The sequence below is a fragment of the Scyliorhinus canicula genome, chromosome 27, assembly GCF_902713615.1.
Source record: "Scyliorhinus canicula chromosome 27, sScyCan1.1, whole genome shotgun sequence".
In the NCBI taxonomy this organism is placed as follows: Eukaryota; Metazoa; Chordata; class Chondrichthyes; order Carcharhiniformes; family Scyliorhinidae; genus Scyliorhinus; species Scyliorhinus canicula.
This window is the reverse complement of record NC_052172.1, coordinates 16140064-16158070: the sequence shown is the minus strand read 5'-3', so window position 1 is coordinate 16158070 and position 18007 is coordinate 16140064. Positions and strand designations below refer to the sequence as shown.

Sequence of the window (18007 nt, the reverse complement as noted above, 5' to 3'; positions counted from 1 at the left end):
GGGACCGAGACACAACAGGTCAGGCCAGGAGTGATTCGGGGAGGAGGTGGTCTTCACAGAGCACAGCCCCCTACACAACTGTACAAAAGATATAAAACCTGTGATGAACGGTATTAATAACTGCTGTAAACGGTACCTGACCTTTAATACCTTGCCCCTTTAAGAGGCTTGGAACCCTGGGGGACTCCGCCTCTGGCTACGCCCCCAGGAAACGGTATTTAGGATAAGGCTCCATGTGGTGAGCACACTTCTCTCGGATGCTGTTCAGTTCTCTGTAGATTAAAGTCTTTTGATTACCGACCTCGCTCTCGCGTCGTAATTGAGGGCGCCTCAAAACCGCTGTGCAATAAACTTAAATCCCGAGAAATGTGTTAAAAGCGTTATAGGAATACCGGTAACTCTCGCTCATTAAGCCATCCCAGGGAGCAGCTTCTGAGGCTGACCAAGGTGGGGGCAGGGAAAGTAATTATCTCTGTCCATAGACGTGTCTCCAGCACAGTGACCAACAGTGAATATGGCCAATCCCGATTGGGGGGGGGGGGGGGGGGGGGGGGGTGACCTCATCGGCGGTATCACCTTGAATATCTTTTAAAAAAAATAAATTCAGAGTACCCAATTAAGGGGCAATTTAGCGTGGCCTATCCACTTACCCTGCACATCTTTGGGTTGTGGGGGGGGGGGGGGGTGAAACCCACACAGACACGGGGAGAATGTGCAAACCCCACACGGACAGTGACCCAGGGCCGGGATCACCTTGAATATCTGTCCCTTGCCCAATGGGCAATTGAATAGACACGCAACCCAGAAATTATATAAACGGACTCTGGGAGTTGGGGGAAGAATCGCTTCAGATGGAAGAGAGCGTCTCGAAGTGGGACCAACGCTGCTTCAAGCCTAATGCCGAGATTGGCTCCAGGCTCCAGCTTTTCAATGTCACCCACGTTGACATTGGCTGAACGCATTAACCAGCTCCCAAAGATTGAAGAGACTGCGAGGGCAGCATGTGGCGCAGTGGTTAGCACTGGGACTGCGGCGCTGAGGACCCCGGTTCGATCCCGGCCCCGGGTCACTGTCCGTGTGGAGTTTGCACATTCTCCCCGTGTCTGCGTGGTCTCACCCCCCACAACCCAAAGATGTGCAGGGTAGGTGGATTGGCCAGCCTCCCTGTACCAGCCTCCCAGAACAGGCGCCGAAATGTGGCGACTAGGGGCTTTTCACAGAAACTTCATTCAAGCCTACTCGTGACAATAAGCGATTTTCATTTTTCATTTTTTTTTTTCAAATTGCCCCTCAATTGGGAAAAACGAATTGGCTATTCTAAATTTTTAAGAAAGAGAAGATTCTGCCAGCTCTGGAGACCAGTTTTTCCTGTCCGATCTGGGGATCGGTAAACTATTCTGGAGGAGACATCATCAGGCATGGAGGTCGGCATTCTCTCTCTCCCTCTCCACCTCCAGGAAACTGGAGTTAAGGCTGCAATCAGATCAGCCATAACCTTACTGAATTGTTGCAGCAGGGCTCAAAGGGCTGAATGGCCTGCTCCTATGAAAGGAGCTTCATTATATTAACCTGTCTAATTGGGGAGGTGCAGGAGAGGGGGACTTACATTTAGATAGCGCCATAATACACCTCACATTGCTTTAACAAGAATGTAATCAACCAACATTTGACAGAAAGCCACATGGAGGAGATATCGGAAAGGAGCTGGGTTTTCAAAGACGTCTTAAAAGGTAGGAGACAGATCGGCCAAGACAAAGAGAGAAAGGGAGAGATTGAGAGAGATTGAGAGAGGGAGAGAGAGAGAGAAGCAAAAGAAGAGAGAGAGAGACAAGCAAAAGGAGCGAGAGAAGCAAAAGAGAGAGAGAGATAATTCTCCCCGATTGGTCGAGAGGCTGAGTTAACCCCGCCTCCAGGGCGGGGTATAAATACCCAGTACTCCCGGCGGTCGTCCTTATACTGTAAGCGACCGCAGGGCTAACATCTAGCTGATTAAAGCCATACTTTTGTACAGCAACTCGTCTCGCGTTCAGTTGATGGTACATCAGTGACCAACTGCGTTTTTAATGCCGGGTGGTTGAGGGAGCAGAGGCTTGCCTGGGATGCGAGACAAATTCCTGATTCACCCCAAACAGGTTCAAATTCCCGAGGTGCACTTTGCTGGCGACAGAAGCTCACCAGCGAACATTCGCACCGACTGTGCGTAGGTTTGTGATGGAAGAGGTGTTTGAGTCACACTCCATGAATGACAGCTCCCCGTCTTTGTACAGTGGCATTTCCCCCCCTGTCCCCCGCCCCACCTCACTGCCTTTTATTATTCCTGACTAGGCCCAGGAGTCCTGACAGTTTTCTTTTGTCTGATTTCTGTACTTTTCATCTGCTCAAAAACGCAAATGACGCATATGGAAATGTTTTCAACGGAGAGAAAGCCAGATTACAAAAATGCCCAATGGCAGCCTTGCAACACGATAGCGCAGCGGTTAGCACTATTGCTTCACAGCTCCCAGGGTCCCAGGTTCGATTCCCGGCTCGGGTCACTGTCTGTGCAGAGTCTGCACATTCTCCTCCCGTGTGTGCGTGGGTTTCCTCCGGGCGCTCCGGTTTCCTCCCACAGTCCAAAGTTCGTAACGCGGCCAAACAGGTGGCGGCGGGGGGGGGGGGGGGCGAGAGCGGGAGAGATTCCTGGTCAGACACGCTTGATGTGGAGCGGCGACCGACTAGCGACCTGTTCCGGGAATGACTAGCGACAGAAGCAGAGTGTTCCCTACTCGACGGCAGGAAGAGAATTGGAATATGTGGAGGTAAACCCCCCCCCGGCAAGGCGGCTTTTAAATCCACGCGCTTAAATTCTTTGTTAGAATCCAGAATTTAGTTCAGCATTGCCCAAGAGATCTAACTTGGGGCCCTCCTGCGTCATGTATGTGGGTCACCCTCAAACCAACATAGCACCTGTTGAGAAATTATGAAAGGAATCCAGTGATGTGATAAGTGTCGACTTTATGTCTGCCAAGCCAAAGGGCTGTGGGCGGGGCGGTACAGAAAGCTAAACTGGCAGCGACCCATGATGTTCTCCGAGGAATCAGCAACTGCCACCCACGTTAAAAAAAAACCTTTTGAGAAACAGGTCCATCAACAAAGTACTCCCTTGACAAACACAGGTCCCCTTCACATACAAATAGGAGGGTTGCACTTTAAGTGACTTGCTCTCTGCACACCTTTGCAAGCGTCTGATTCTGATCAGGAAAGCAAGAGGAAGCTGGCGTTGAATTGAGATTAACCAAGATATGGCTGATCTATACTCAGCAGCAGCATCGCGTGCTCCCCGTTTAAAACTGGGGCAGAGACCAGCTCCCTTTCTCCTACCCGAATAAACACGTCTCAGTCCCAGTACAGCGCTCCCTTGTGACCTTTCAGCAGCTAGCTGCATTGATATAGCCTCGATAACATAGCCATGAGTTGCAAACCTCTTCTAACAGAAGACTGACATCCAAAAAAGACATCAGGAGCCCGAACTCCCACCCTTGCTTTGCACATTTAAGGCATCCCTTAAAATTGTATCACTTTTACAGTTTGTTCAAAGAGCCATGGCTGCTCGCTCGTGGATAGCACAATTGCTTCACAGCTCCAGGGTCCCAGGTTCGATTCCGGCTTGGGTCACAGTCTGTGCGGAGTCTGCACATCCTCCCCGTGTGTGCGTGGGTTTCCTCCGGGTGCTCCGGTTTCCTCCCACAGTCCAAAGATGTGCAGGTTAGGTGGATTGGCCGCGATAAATTGCCCTTAGTGTCCAAAAATTGCCCACAGTGTTGGGTGGGGTCACTGGGTTATGGGGATAGGGTGGAGGTGTTGACCTTGGGTAGGGTGCTCTTTCCAAGAGCGGGTGCAGACTCGATGGGCCGAATGGCCTCCTTCTGCACTATGAATTCTATGATTCAACCTTTCAGATGGAGAACCTCAAGAGGCAACTTGTCCCCATTTTGTCGTGTGGTCCTGGGTTGAGAGGAGGGTCCTAAAGATGGGATAGTGTCAAAGCGTCAGAAAATAAGAGGAGATCTTCAATCTCTGGGTTCCAGGCACAATTCAATGCCCGGTTTCCAGCAATGAAGCTCCTCATACACCAGGCCAAACAGGACCCCCCCCTGGGGTCATTTTAAACCCAGGTGCACGGCGACACAAGAGGTACTGTGACCTCAGGCATAGGGGGCTACTGAGCTCCGAAACTTGGGAGGGCAGCAAACTCGGGTTTGTCAAACAACATTCATGCCAACAAGGCCCGCTGGTGGGTAGCACCAATTGAGTGTAGTCCTTGACGAATGCCTGTTCTGGAGGGTGCCCTGCTCTCTGTGCCAACCCCAATTCCACCACCACCTCTCTCTCCAAACTCCGTCCAACTCTCTCCCCTACACCACCTCTCTCTCCAAACTCCGTCCAACTCTCTCCCCTGCATCACCTCTCTCTCCAAACTCCGTCCAACTCTCTCCCCTGCACCACCTCTCTCTCCAAACTCCATCCAACTCTCTCCCCTGCACCACCTCTCTCTCCAAACTCCGTCCAACTCTCTCCCCTGCATCACCTCTCTCTCCAAACTCCGTCCAACTCTCTCCCCTGCATCACCTCTCTCTCCAAACTCCGTCCAACTCTCTCCCTGCACCCTCAAAAGTTCTCAAGAGCCATCTCTTTGACCGCTAGCTCGGCGACCTGTCACCCCCTAACACCTCCCTCATTTCTTGTTCAGAGGTCACCTGGGTTCAGACAGGGTAAAACGTGGTCAAGGTCCATCGTTGACTGAACTAATAAGGCTTCCTGGCAGCATCAGTGAGACAGGCAAGTTAATGCTGCTTCTCAATAGAGAGAGAGAGAAAGAGATAAAGACAGAGAGAATTATTGAGAGAGAAAAGAGAGAAAGAAAGAGAATAATTGAGAGAGAAAGAGAGAGAGAGGGAGAGAATTGATAGAGCGGGGAGAGAGAAAGAGACAGACAGAGAGAGAATTATTGAGGGAGAGAGAGAGAGATTATTCAGAGAGAGAGAGAGAATTATTGAAAGAGAATTATTGAGAGAGAGAGAGAGATTATTCAGAGAGAGATAGAGAGAGAGAATTATTGAGAGAGAGAGAGATTATTGAGAGAGAGAGAAAGAGAATTATTGAGAGAAAGAAAGAATTATTGAGAGAGAGAGAGAAATTATTCAGAGAGAGAGAGAGAATTAATGAGAGAGAGAGAGAGAATTATTGAGAGAAAGAGAGAATTATTGAGAGAGATTATTCAGAGAGAGAGAGAGAGAGAATTATTGAGAGAGAGAGAGAATTGAGAGAGAGATTATTCAGAGAGAGAGAGAGAGAGAGAGAGAGAGAATTATTGAGAGAAAGAGAGAATTATTGAGAGAGAGAGAGAGAAAGAGAATTAACGAGAGAGAATTATTGAGAGAGAAAAGAGAGAATTATTGAGAAAGAAAGAGAGAAAAAGTGAGAGAGAGAGAAAATTGATAGAGCGGGGGAGAGAGAACGAGACAGAGAGAATTATTAAGAGAAAGAGAGAGAGAATTATTGAGAGAGAAAGAGAGAGAGAGGGAGGGACAGCGAGAGAATTGAGAGAGAATTATTGAGAAAGAAAGGGAGAATAATTGAGAAAGAAAGAGAGAAAAAGTGAGAGAGAGAGAAAATTGATAGAGCAGGTGAGAGAGAACAAGACAGAGAGAATTATTAGGAGAAAGAGAGAGAGAATTATTGAGAGAGAGGGAGGGACAGCGAGAGAATTATTGAGAGAGAGAGCGAGATAATTATTGAGAGAGAAAGAGAGCGAGAGAATTATTGAGAGAGAGAAAGAGAGAGAGAGAGAGAGAGGGGGGAGGGAGAGCGAGAGAATTATTGAGAGAGAAAGAGAGCAAGAGAATTATTGAGAGAGAGAGAGAGAATTGAGAGAGAGATTATTCAGAGAGAGAGAGAGAGAGAGAGAGAATTATTGAGAGAAAGAGAGAATTATTGAGAGAGAGAGAGAGAAAGAGAATTAACGAGAGAGAATTATTGAGAGAGAAAGAGAGAATTATTGAGAAAGAAAGAGAGAAAAAGTGAGAGAGAGAGAAAATTGATAGAGCGGGGGAGAGAGAACGAGACAGAGAGAATTATTAAGAGAAAGAGAGAGAGAATTATTGAGAGAGAAAGAGAGAGAGAGGGAGGGACAGCGAGAGAATTATTGAGAGAGAATTATTGAGAAAGAAAGGGTGAATCATTGAGAAAGAAAGAGAGAAAAAGTGAGAGAGAGAGAAAATTGATAGAGCAGGTGAGAGAGAACAAGACAGAGAGAATTATTAGGAGAAAGAGAGAGAGAATTATTGAGAGAGAAAGAGAGAGAGGGAGGGACAGCGAGAGAATTATTGAGAGAGAGAGCGAAATAATTATTGAGAGAGAAAGAGAGCGAGAGAATTATTGAGAGAGAGAAAGAGAGAGAGAGAGAGGGGGGGAGGGAGAGCGAGATAATTATTGAGAGAGAAAGAGAACGAGAGAATTATTGAGAGAGAAAGAGAGCAAGAGAATTATTGAGAGAGAGAGGTCTGGGCCATCAGCCAAGTTGTACCACAAGCATTTGCTTTTCCAATGTTAACATTATGCAAACTCAGTTAGTAGTATTCCCTCCGGAGTCAAAAGGTCGTGGGTTCAAGCGCATTCCAGAGATGTGGACACATAATCAAGACTGGGTTGTGCAGTGCAGCACCGAGGGAGCGCTACACTGTTGGGGGTGAGGTCTTCACAATAAAGACTTTCAGGTGTGTTTCACAAATCCTCCATTTGGAAGAGGAACAGGGAGTTCTCACAGGGTGTCCTGGCTGCTATTTATCCCCGAACGATCACCACTTTGCAAAAACAAAACCAAAAAGACTTTCTGGTCTTTATCGCATTGCTGTTGGTGGGATCGTACTGTGCACAGATTGGCTGCCACGTCCCAACAGCGACCAGGCACTCCATTGGCGGAAATGGAACGTGCGGAGGATTGCGAGAGGCGTCACACAAACCCTAGGATACAGGCTTAATCCACCTCGGCATCCAGTCACCACCTCCTGAATGGTTGAGGCCGGCCAGGTCACCATGGGGACCAATCGATGGTCACACTCCTGGGGATCTGGGCAAAGCAACTCGGCAACAAATTACCATTGGCTTTATTAATGGCCTTCTTTAACCCAAGGGCTCTGATGGAAGCTGGGCAGAGACAACTCCCAGAATTCCTGACGCTCGAAAGGGCACCAGACTCCCACGAGCCAACGGGGCTCGAAACAAATGCCTGTCCTCCCTCCTGCACACAAGCCCAGTCTCGCTTACGCAGGCACAGAGTTACCAGCACGCCCGGGCCGACCTAATGGTGTCCTGACCTAACTGATGGCGCACTCTCGCCTCAGAGTCAGTCACTCGGCTACGGGCTTGAGTCCCATACCCGAGACTCGAGCATATAATCCAGGCTGACCTTCTGCGGGAGTGCCGCAATGTCCGAGACGCCACCTCTCAGTCTGCTCCCAGGCAGGGTTGCCAACTGTGATTAAATGTATTCCTGGAGGCTTGACGATGTGGCTCCCCCCCCCCCCCCCCCCACACACACACACCCCACCGCCCTCCAGCCATTAGTTGGCCAACACGTCTGTCCTTGTGACGTCCGGCCTTCCTACGCCAATCAGAAAGCAAAAAGATCCGATTGGATGATGCTCGACTGTCAACCAGACATCTCCCCCCCACCGCACCCCCTATTTTCATATCTAGTAAAGAGAAATGATCCAAAAACAATCTTCTTTTTTTTTTTAAACGTCTCGATGATCTTTCTCCCGGGTCACTGCACACTGCAGTGCCCCGGAGATTGATCTTCAGTTCCTGAAGACTCCAGGCCAATCCTGGAGGGTTGGCAGCCTTACCTCACAGGCGGATGTAGAAGATCCCATGGCCATTACATGAGCAGGGATTTTCTTGGCGTGTTGCCCACCATCACATAAACAAAAACAGATTTGCTACATTTATAGGAACTTGCGGCACACAAAATGGCTGCCGTGCTTCTTACAATAATGTCTACACTTCATAAATGCTCCATTGGCTTCCAGAGGTCCTGAGTTTCCACATCTAAGCGAGGGGATAGACATGAACTACGGACTGACAAATGGAATGGAGTTTGCTATAATCCCAGATGACCATAGGCTCCTCTCCTTTTGAAGGGCAGCTAACTGGTGGCGAGTTAAACATTGACACTACGACCAAGCACAAAGCGCCTATACTTCCTCAGGAGACTAAGGAAATTTGGCATGTCCACATTGACTTTAAAAAAAAAAATTTAGAGTACCCAATTAATTTTTCCAATTAAGGGGCAATTTAGCGTGGCCAACCCCACCTACCCTGCACATCTTTTGGGTTGTGGGGGCGAAACCCACGCAAACACGGGGAGAATGTGCAAACTCCACACGGACAGTGATCCAGTGCCGTGATCGAACCTGGGACCTTGGCGCCGTGAGACAGCTGAGCTAAACACTGCGCCACCGTGCTGCCCAAGATTATTATATTATTATAATTTAATATCCAAAGATGTGCAGGTTGGGTGGATTGGCCATGATAAATTGCCCTTAGTGCCCACAATTCTATGATCTATGATTAACCTAGGACAAAAGTTCGGCACAACATCGTGGACCAAAGGGCCTGTTCTGTGCTGTATTTCTCTATTATAGAGAAATATTATATTAAAGTTCTATTATAAGACCTTCCCAGAGGTTAAAAAAATATATATATAAAAATAAAACTGAACTAATGGTTGGACAAGTCCTAATGAGTACAAAACAATCTCAGGTGGTCTTTAACCGGCATCATTTTAGACGGCCCAATATTTGATGTCATAGAGTCAATTGGGTTAAGGGGGCGTGGGTGAGAGGGGGCAAAAGTGAATCAGCGGGATTCTTGATTCATTGATCACGGCCCCACCCCGGCTGCGAGCAATCAGGCCATTTTCATTGCGGTGTCCAAAATCGGGTGAAGAAATAAAAACAGGACGATAATTACACCCTCTCAGCTGAGAATCATACCACCACAATGACGCAAACATTTCCTGCCAGAGGCAAGTGGGTTGGGTTGGGGGGGGGGGGGGTTGTGGAAAAAAACACGAGGGCAGGATTAACCAGGGCTGAGATGCCAGCCTCCCACAGTCGAATAGCAATTCCCACCAAATGCCGTTGAGACGTTAAACAATGGCCGCTTGGGAAAGGTCAGGGAGGTTGCCATAGAAACCACTCCAAGCCTGGAGTGCAGCAGAAGAGAAAACGGATGCAAAATCCACCCCCCCCCCCCCCCCCCCCCCCCACCTCCACCAAAGATCCAAATATAGAAAGAGCCAAAATTACACCCGAGTAATCATTTGACGCAGAGGGACTGCAGGCAGTCTGTGAATATAAAAGCTCTTTTACCTTTCATTGCACTGCCTCAGGATATGCACCAATAAAGTCCAACTGAGCTGGAGAAAAGTATACATTCCATTACTACAGCGTTTTTCAAGCTTTATTTCCTGGGGCCCACTTTTGCCAACCGCCCGGGTTTCATGACCCACGCCGGCCGACCTTCACGACACACGCCACTTTTTCTTGCCTGTAATGCGAAAGGGGAGCCTGTTTGGTCCTCACAATCTCACTCCAATCTGGTTCACAGCAGGAGAGGGCACAACCTCACTCCAATCTGGTTCACAGCAAGAGAGGGCACAATCTCACTCCAATCTGGTTCACAGCAGGAGAGGGCACAACCTCACTCCAATCTGGTTCACAGCAAGAGAGGGCAAGGCGCATATCGGGTGCAGAGTTCAGCCAGTTCCTTTGAGAAAACGGAAAATCCAACCTTGCGCATATCGATCGCCAATGTGAAGGGCAACGGCAACAAAATGCTCGATTTACTCAGCACTGGATACTCCTGGGGGATGCTACTCCAGAATACCGGTCAGCCGCGTGGGCTTTTTGCGTGTTCTATTCATTTGGAGTCAGCTATAAGTTAATAACGGACTCTGGGGTCTCAACCTCAAAAAAAAAGAGAATTTTTCACCCACCAATTCTCTTTCAAAATTGGAAACTTCTCTCATTTGCCAGTATATAACACACATGGGCTTTGCATTTTTAGTTGCATTGGCACAGTTGACAAAACCACAACTGAAGAAATCATCTTTATACTGCTTTGTTAATTTTCTTCTTTGTAGGCTATTGACCAAGGGCCCTGGAGTTCTGTACAGAGCTAACACTCGCACAGCTCTGCCCTGCCCTGGACACTCCTTCGCAGCTCGCACCCAGGGAGATCCAGTTGCGAGATCCTGTTCAGTGGGTACACTGCCTATTTGGGACTCTGGCCGTCTCTTACTTGGAAGAAAATGATTCACCTTCACAGTCCACTTGCAAACAGAAAATGGAAGAGGCTCTCCTCCTTGGTGCCAAAAGCTCGTATACACACGGCGTGACCAGCTCACTGCTGCCGCTTCTGGATGGAAGACTGCACACCGCCTCATTTCCTTCTAGTTTCAAAAGGTGGCAGAGGTCACCATTCTCAATAAGAATGCCGGTAGTGACCGTTGGTCGCTTCTCCCGCGATCAGGGCAGAAATGACCCATCCGCGAGTCGCGAACCGCACACCCTGTACTCTGTAGTTCACATACAAGGGCCGCCATTCTGCTACTGTACAAGTGTTGTGCACTCCGCGAGTATAGCACACTATACAAGTACAGTACACTCGGGGGCAGCACGGCGGCGCAGTGGTTAGCACTGCAGTCTCACGGCGCCGAGGTCCCAGGTTCGATCCCGGCTCTGGGTCACTGTCCGTGTGGAGTTTGCACATTCTCCCCGTGTCCACGTGTTGCCACCTTCAAAGATCTGTGGACCTGCACGCCCAGATCTCTCTGACTTTCTATATTCCTAAGAGTTTTGTCAATTGCAGTTTATTTCCCCTCTATGTTAGTCCTACCAAAATGGATTACCTCACATTTTTCAGGATTAAACTCCATTTGCCACTTCTCTGCCCAAGTCTGCAATCTATCTAATGTCCAGAAGAAGTGGATGCATCGGTGACCAAAAGCTTGGCTAGAGAGTGTGGTTTTCGGAGCCTCTTAAAGGAGGAGAGGGTTGTAGCGAGGGATTTGGAACAGAATTGTCGAGCTTTGGGGCCAAAGAGGCTGAAGGAATGATCTCCAAAGACGGAGCACTATTTTTAAAAATACATTTAAAGTACACAAGGCACAGTGGTTAGCACTGCTGCCTCACGCTGCCGAGGACACGGGTTCTATCCCGACCCTGGGTCACTGCCCGTGTGGAGTTTGCACATTCTCCCCGTGTCTGAGTGGGTTTCACCCCCACAACCCAAAATGATGTGCAGGCTAGGTGGATTGGCCACGCTAAATTGCCCCTTAATTGGAAAAAAAAAGAATTGGGTACTCTAAATTTATTTTTTTTGAAGTACAGTACACTCGGCAGACGTTAACCACTACCCATCCCCCGTCTTATTTCTTTCTCCCTCTCCCATCCACACTCTACAGTGCAGAATGAGGCCATTCGGCCCATCGAGTTTGCACCAACCCTCTGAAAGAGCACTCTACCGAGGCCCAGTCCCCTGCCCTAGCCCCGTAACCTCATGTCACCACTCATGAGCCTCAACTACAAGGGACTCCTATTCAACTGCAGTGGGCATCACAGCAAGCCTGATTAAGTTTCACTCTTTCTCCAAATGCTCGCAATCCCGGCCGCTTTTCCAGCAACATGTCATTTTCCAGGCATTTGCCAGCAGGAATCTGATGGCCTGGGCCACCGTGGCACCCCAGGCGACAGCTCTGGCCGATATCGATTAACTCAGCACGGGTTGGTGACACAGCGTCAACAGCACCGTGTTCACTTGCATTCCCCATGTCGTCAGAAAGCCACGCTCGCCAGGAGCAGACAGCAGAGTTTCTGAGTGAAGGGAATTAAATTTAGAGTACCCAATTCATTTTTTCCCCAATTAAGGGGCAATTATACGTGGCCAATCCACCTAGCCGGCGCATCTTTGGGTTGTGGGGGTGAAACCCACGCAGACACGGGGGAGAATGTGCAAACTCCGCACGGACAGTGACCCAGAGCCGGTATCGAACCTGGGACCGTGGCGCCGTGAGGCAGCAGGGCTAACCCACTGAGCCACCGTGCTGCCCATGAAGGGAGATCTCAAACCATGAAGTTAACGTTTGTGTTAGAAAGCTGAGGTTGTTATTCAGTCCCTAGTCATTCCCAACAAAAGCTCACTTCTGTTTACAGTGAAAATTCCTGGCTTACTTCCCTGTTGGAGTTAGCAGTCTCCATTACGAGTCGGCAGCCTGGAATGCCGAATATTGTAAACACAGCCCCCATAAACAATTCCACAACATTCCCCTCGCACCAGCTAAAGTTAAAACCAAGACACGACACACTCGCCACTCAGTTACTGACCACTGGGCAGAGTTCAACCCAAACACTCAGATTCCTGTCAAATCAACAGCTTTGATTTATGAAAAGGTAACAAAAAACATCCCAAGGAGCTTTCACAGGAAGATTATGAAACAAAGTGTGACATCCAGCCCTGTATGGGGTGTATTAGGTCAGGGAAGTGTGCCTTAAAAGGACAAAAGCGAGGTAGAGGGAAAGAGAGGAATAGGACGAGAATTCCGGAGCTTGGGATCCAGGTAGCCGAGGCCCGACCACCAATTGCGGAAGAATTAAAAATCGGGGATGAAAATGATTTGAAAATGAAAATCGCTTATTGTCACGAGTAGGCTTCAAATGAAGTTACTGTGAAAAGCCCCTAGTCGCCACATTCCGGCGCCTGTTCGGGGAGGCTGGTACGGGAATTGAACCGTGCTGCTGGCCTGCCTTGGTCTGCTTTAAAAGCCAGCGATTTAGCCCAGTGAGCTAAGTGTGCGAGAGACCAGGATTATTTTTTTTAAATATACATTTAGCGTACCCAATTTTTAATTCCCCAATTAAGGGGCAATTTAGCGTGGCCAATCCACCTACCCTGCACATTTTGGGTTGTGGGGGTGAGACCCACGCAGATACGGGGAGAATGTGCAAACTCCACACGGACAGCGACCCGGGGCCAGGATCGAACCCGGGTCCTCGGCGCCGTGAGGCAGCAGTGCTAACCACTGCGTCACCCGTGCCGCCCAAGCTCACACACACAGCAACAACCATCCGGGTTAGATACCAGCTGGGCATCCGGTCCCTGCCATTCATCAAGAAACCAATGCGTTGAGGAGCGAACAAACAAAACTAGGAAAATAGACCATCTAAAGTGGAATGGTGGGGCAGCACGGTGGCGCAGTGGGTTAGCACTGCTGCCTCGCGGCGCCGAGGTCCCGGGTTCGATCCCGGCTCTGGGTCACTGTCCGTGTGGAGTTTGCACATTCTCCCCGTGTCTACGTGGGTTTCACCCCCACAACCCAAAGATGTGCAGGGTAGGTGGATTGGCCACGCTAAATTGCCCCTTAATTGGAAAAAATTAATTGGGGACTCTAAATCTATTTTTTAAAAATCTAAAGTGGAACAGCGAATTTAGCGGCCAGTGTTTGGAGAGGTTAGTCTGTGCAAAGGAGGCTTTAATGCATTCGGTTTTGTCCCATGGGTTAAATATTAAGCAAAATGCCTCAGCCTCAGTGATGAAGGAATGTACATGAAGATAATGTGCACACATAAAATTTACTAACCATGAACCTAAAGACTATGCAGAAAATCATCATCAAAGAGTGCCCTTTAAGAAATAAAAAGTTTAACCACTTTCAAGGCAAGATTCAAAGTTACATTTTCCACAAAGGGAGACCTTGACACTCAACTTGGACCTCCCAGGGAATCACTGACCCAGGGCTCAGTTGGGAGAACATTTACGATGACTTACAACCAAAGGTGTTTTTAAGACCACTGAAACGGTCAGGTAGGTTCAAGCCTAACGGCTACACATTTATAGATGTGGAAATGCGCAGCAGCGTACATGGTAGCTATCCTGGCCCTGGGGGAACGAATGAGGTGAATTAGTTCGATATAGCACTTGGAGCAAAGGGGATCAAAGGATATTGAGGGGGGCGGGGGGAGGAAGGGAGGCAGGATTAGGCTGTTGACCTGGATGATCAGCTATGATCATAATGAATGGTGGAGCAGGCTGGAAGGGCTGAATGGCCTCCTCCTGCTCCTATTTTCTACATTTCTATGAATGGACAGAAAGTGATGGATTTCAGAAACACTTTTTTCAACAGAATTTTAAAAAAAAATTAATTTAGGAGTTGTGGGCGTTGCTGGTTAGGCCAGCATTTATTGTCCACCCCTAGTTGCCCTTCAGAAGGTGGGAGTGAGCCACCTTCTTGAACCGCTGCAGTCCCGGAGGTGTAGGTACACCCACTGTGCGGTTAGGGAGGGAGTTCCAGGATTTTGATACAGCGACAGCGAAGGAGCGGCCGATAGTTTTGCAAGTCAGGGGGGTGAGTGACTTGGAGGGGAACCTCCAGGTGGTGGGGTTCCCAGGTATCTGCTGCCCCTTGTCCTTCTAGATGGCCGTGGATTTGGAAGCTGCTGTCTGAGGAACCTCGGTGAGTTGCTGTGGTGCACCTTGTAGATGGTGCACACGGCTGCCATTGTTCGTCGGGGGGGGGGAGGGGGGGGGAGCGAGTGAATGTTTGTGGATGGGTTGTCAATCCAGCGGGGCTGCTTTGTCCTGGATGGTGTCGAGCTTCTTGAGTGTTGTTGGAGCTGCACTCATCCAGGCAAGTGGAGAGTATTCCATCACCCACAGCAACCTACAATCCATTTACACAATCATCCCGGGAGTTGCCATTGATCAGAAACTGAGCTGGACTCGCCACATTAATACAGAGGCCAAAAGGGCAGGTTACAGGTTAGGAATCCTACAGCGGGTAACTCCCCTCCTGACCTCCCCCCCCACAAAGCCTGTCCACCATCTACAAAGCACAAGTCAGGAGTGTGATGGAATACTCTCCACTTGCCTGGAAGTGTGCTAACCACTGTGCTGCCCCCTGGTCATTATGCTTATGGGAGCTTGCTGTGCATAAAATGGTTGCCACATTTCCTGCACTTTCAGATTTGGGTTGGAGAGGACTTACTGCATGTTTTTCTATTTGCACTTCTTAAGTATTATCCAATCCCTTTTTAAAAGTTCCTCCCGCATCTGATTCCACCGTCCTTAAAAAGAGCGACTTAGGGGCAGCATGGTGGCACAGTGGTTAGCATTGCTGCCTACGGCGCTGAGGTCCCAGGTTCGATCCCGGCTCTGGGTCACTGTCCGTGTGGAGTTTGCACATTCTCCCCGTGTCTGCGTGGGTTTCACCCCCACAACCCAAAGATGGGCAGGGTAGGTGAATTGCCCCTTAATTGGAAAAAGTATTGGGTACTCTAAATTGAATAAAAAGCGACTTCCAGCTCACAACAGCTCTCTCTGAACAAAATTAAAAATAAACCAACGCATCGCCCCACCTCTGGTCCTTTTTGCCAATAAGATTCAGTCCATGTTAGTAGTTGGTCACAGGCCTAGTACTGTTTCACCTTATCTACTCTATCAATAAAACTCTGCTCCCTTTCCTCATGTTGTTCCTGACACAGAGGTGCTCAAATATAAAAGGAAAGGAGCAAAAACAGGAAGGGGGATTAAGGGAACACAATAAATTCAGAACATTTACTGCGAAATGGATTGCAAGGGCAAGTTCTGGGTCATGTTGTTCCTTTAGTACACACCACGGGGCAAACACAGAAGGGCATGTGCGAGAAATACGCACATGCGCGGTGACCATGGCAATAGCCTTTTCGCTTTACAACCACCCACCCCCAACTCACCTCACCCATAGGTTGACAGCCAAAGATTGCGAGCACTCTTAAATTTGGCCTGCCAACTATAGTAATTGAAGCTCATTCTCAAGGACAGTGCTCTGGGCGACAGCCATGGAAGGAATGTCAGAATAGAACTGAAAATTCTCCCTCATTTTCTCAGAAATACCGAGAAGGAGACAGGGAAGGCCGTTTGATTGGCATGTCAAGAATTGACAAACTGGGGCGGCATGGTGGCACAGTGGTTAGCATTGCTGCCTACGGCGCTTAGGACCCGGGTTCGATCCCGGCCCTGGGTCACTGTCCGTGAGGAGTTTGCACATTCTCCCCGTGTCTGCGTGGGTTTCGCCCCCACAACCCAAAGATGTGCCGGGTAGGTGGATTGGCCACACTAAATTGCCCCTTAATTGGAAAAATAAAATAATCGGGTGCCCTGACCTATATTTAAAGGCAAAAGCAGTAGAATTGGTTATCTCAACTCAATTTGAGAGGCAAACGGAAATCTTTCCTTGCTGCCCAGCGTCGTCTCGATTGGAAATGGCCAGCTTGACACCGACAGAGAGAGCCCTGCCAGGGATTTTCCTGGCCTTAATGATTGCGTCTCCCACCGTGAATACCGAAGCTCGCAAATCAACAGAAATTGCGCATAGAGGCTGGACCACTCAGCCGGAACGAACAATTTGCCTCCTTATTTGGACGGAATGGGTGTCTAAACTTAAAGCAGCTGTTCATCTCTCACCCAGACATGAGCCTGAAGTGCTCGCCTAGCAACAGGAGACTATCGATTAAAATTATTCCCCGTTCTGTGTCAGCAAAACATTGATGGTGGGTTTAAAATTTTCATTGTGAAAAGCCCACCGTAGCCAACATTGGAACTATTATTTCTTGGGTTTACAGGCCAGGCATGCATCTGGAGAGGATGTTCAGAGCGGTTATTAAACAAAGAACAGTTTCCATCAAAAACAGACAGAATGGAGACGAGCAGCGACCCGGACCAAGCAGCGGGGACAGACCCACCTACCCTCCCCCCTTCCCCTCCCCCCCCTCCCCACCGGCGGCGAGGGACTCCCGACCAGAAGCCTCTCTCTCTCTCTCTCTGTCCCCCTCGACCCTGGGTGAGTGAGGGAAAAGGAAGGAAAAAAGAACTTTTGCAAAAACAAAACTCTGAAAAGAAAAGGCACGGTGGTTAGCACTGCTGCTTCACAGCGCCAGAGTCCCGGGTTCGATTCCCGGCTTGGGTCACTGTCTATGCAGAGTCTGCACTTTCTCCCCGTATCTGCGTGGGTTTCCTCCGGGTGCTCCGGATTCCTCCCACAAGTCCCGAAAGATGTGCTTGTTAGGTGAATTGGACATTCTGAATTCTCCCTCCGTGTACCCGAACAGGCGCCGGAATGTGGCGACGAGGGGATTTTCACAGTAACTTCATTGCAGTGTTAATGTAAACCTATTTGTGACAGTAAAGGTTATTACTTTAGGGGCTGTTTAGCACAGGGCTAAATCGCTGGCTTTGAAAGCAGACCAAGCAGGCCAGCAGCACAGTTCGATTCCCGTAACAGCCTCCCCGAACAGGTGCCGGAATGTGGCAACTAGGGGCTTTTCACAGCAACTTCATTTGAAGCCTACTTGTGACAATAAGCGATTTTCATTTCATTTTTTTCATTTCATTCAGCTGGTCGACTCCATATTGGAGGTAGGCCGTAAATACTCCGAGGCCCCGGCCCTAGAGCTCCCGGCAGGGAGGAAAGAGCTACAAAGGAACTTTGACCTCCTCTCCACCAGGAAAGCAGTGCACCAACTCCGCCAGGCGCGTGGGACCCTGTACGAACACGGAGACAAAGCCAGCCGCCTGTTGGCACACCAGCTGAGAAAGCAGGTAGCCACCAGAGAAATTGCACAAATCAGGGGTACCAGAGGCACGTCAGAAACAGAACCAGAGAGGATTAACAAAACCTTCAAGGCCTTCTACCAAGAGCTGTACACCTCAGAGCCCCCAAGGGGGGAGTCTGGGATGAAACGGTTCCTTGATGGACTGGACATTCCAGTCGGATAATGCTCCCATCTGCAACAACCATAGGTTCACACCAGCACTGACTGACGCCACCTTCAAAAGGTGGGGGCAGGACGGAGGGACACTGACAGTCAGGGACCTATACATGGACGGCAACGCTGGACAAACTGACAGAAATTCCAGCTAGCCAGGGGGA

General features: G+C 49.2%; 1 protein-coding gene across 2 annotated transcripts in view; it reads right to left on the bottom strand.

Moving 5' to 3' along the window:
• The window catches only part of prkd2 (protein kinase D2), an 83102-nt gene that overhangs the window by 40732 nt on the left and 24363 nt on the right, over nucleotides 1-18007 (bottom strand). The gene's annotated exons all lie outside the window — the stretch shown is intronic.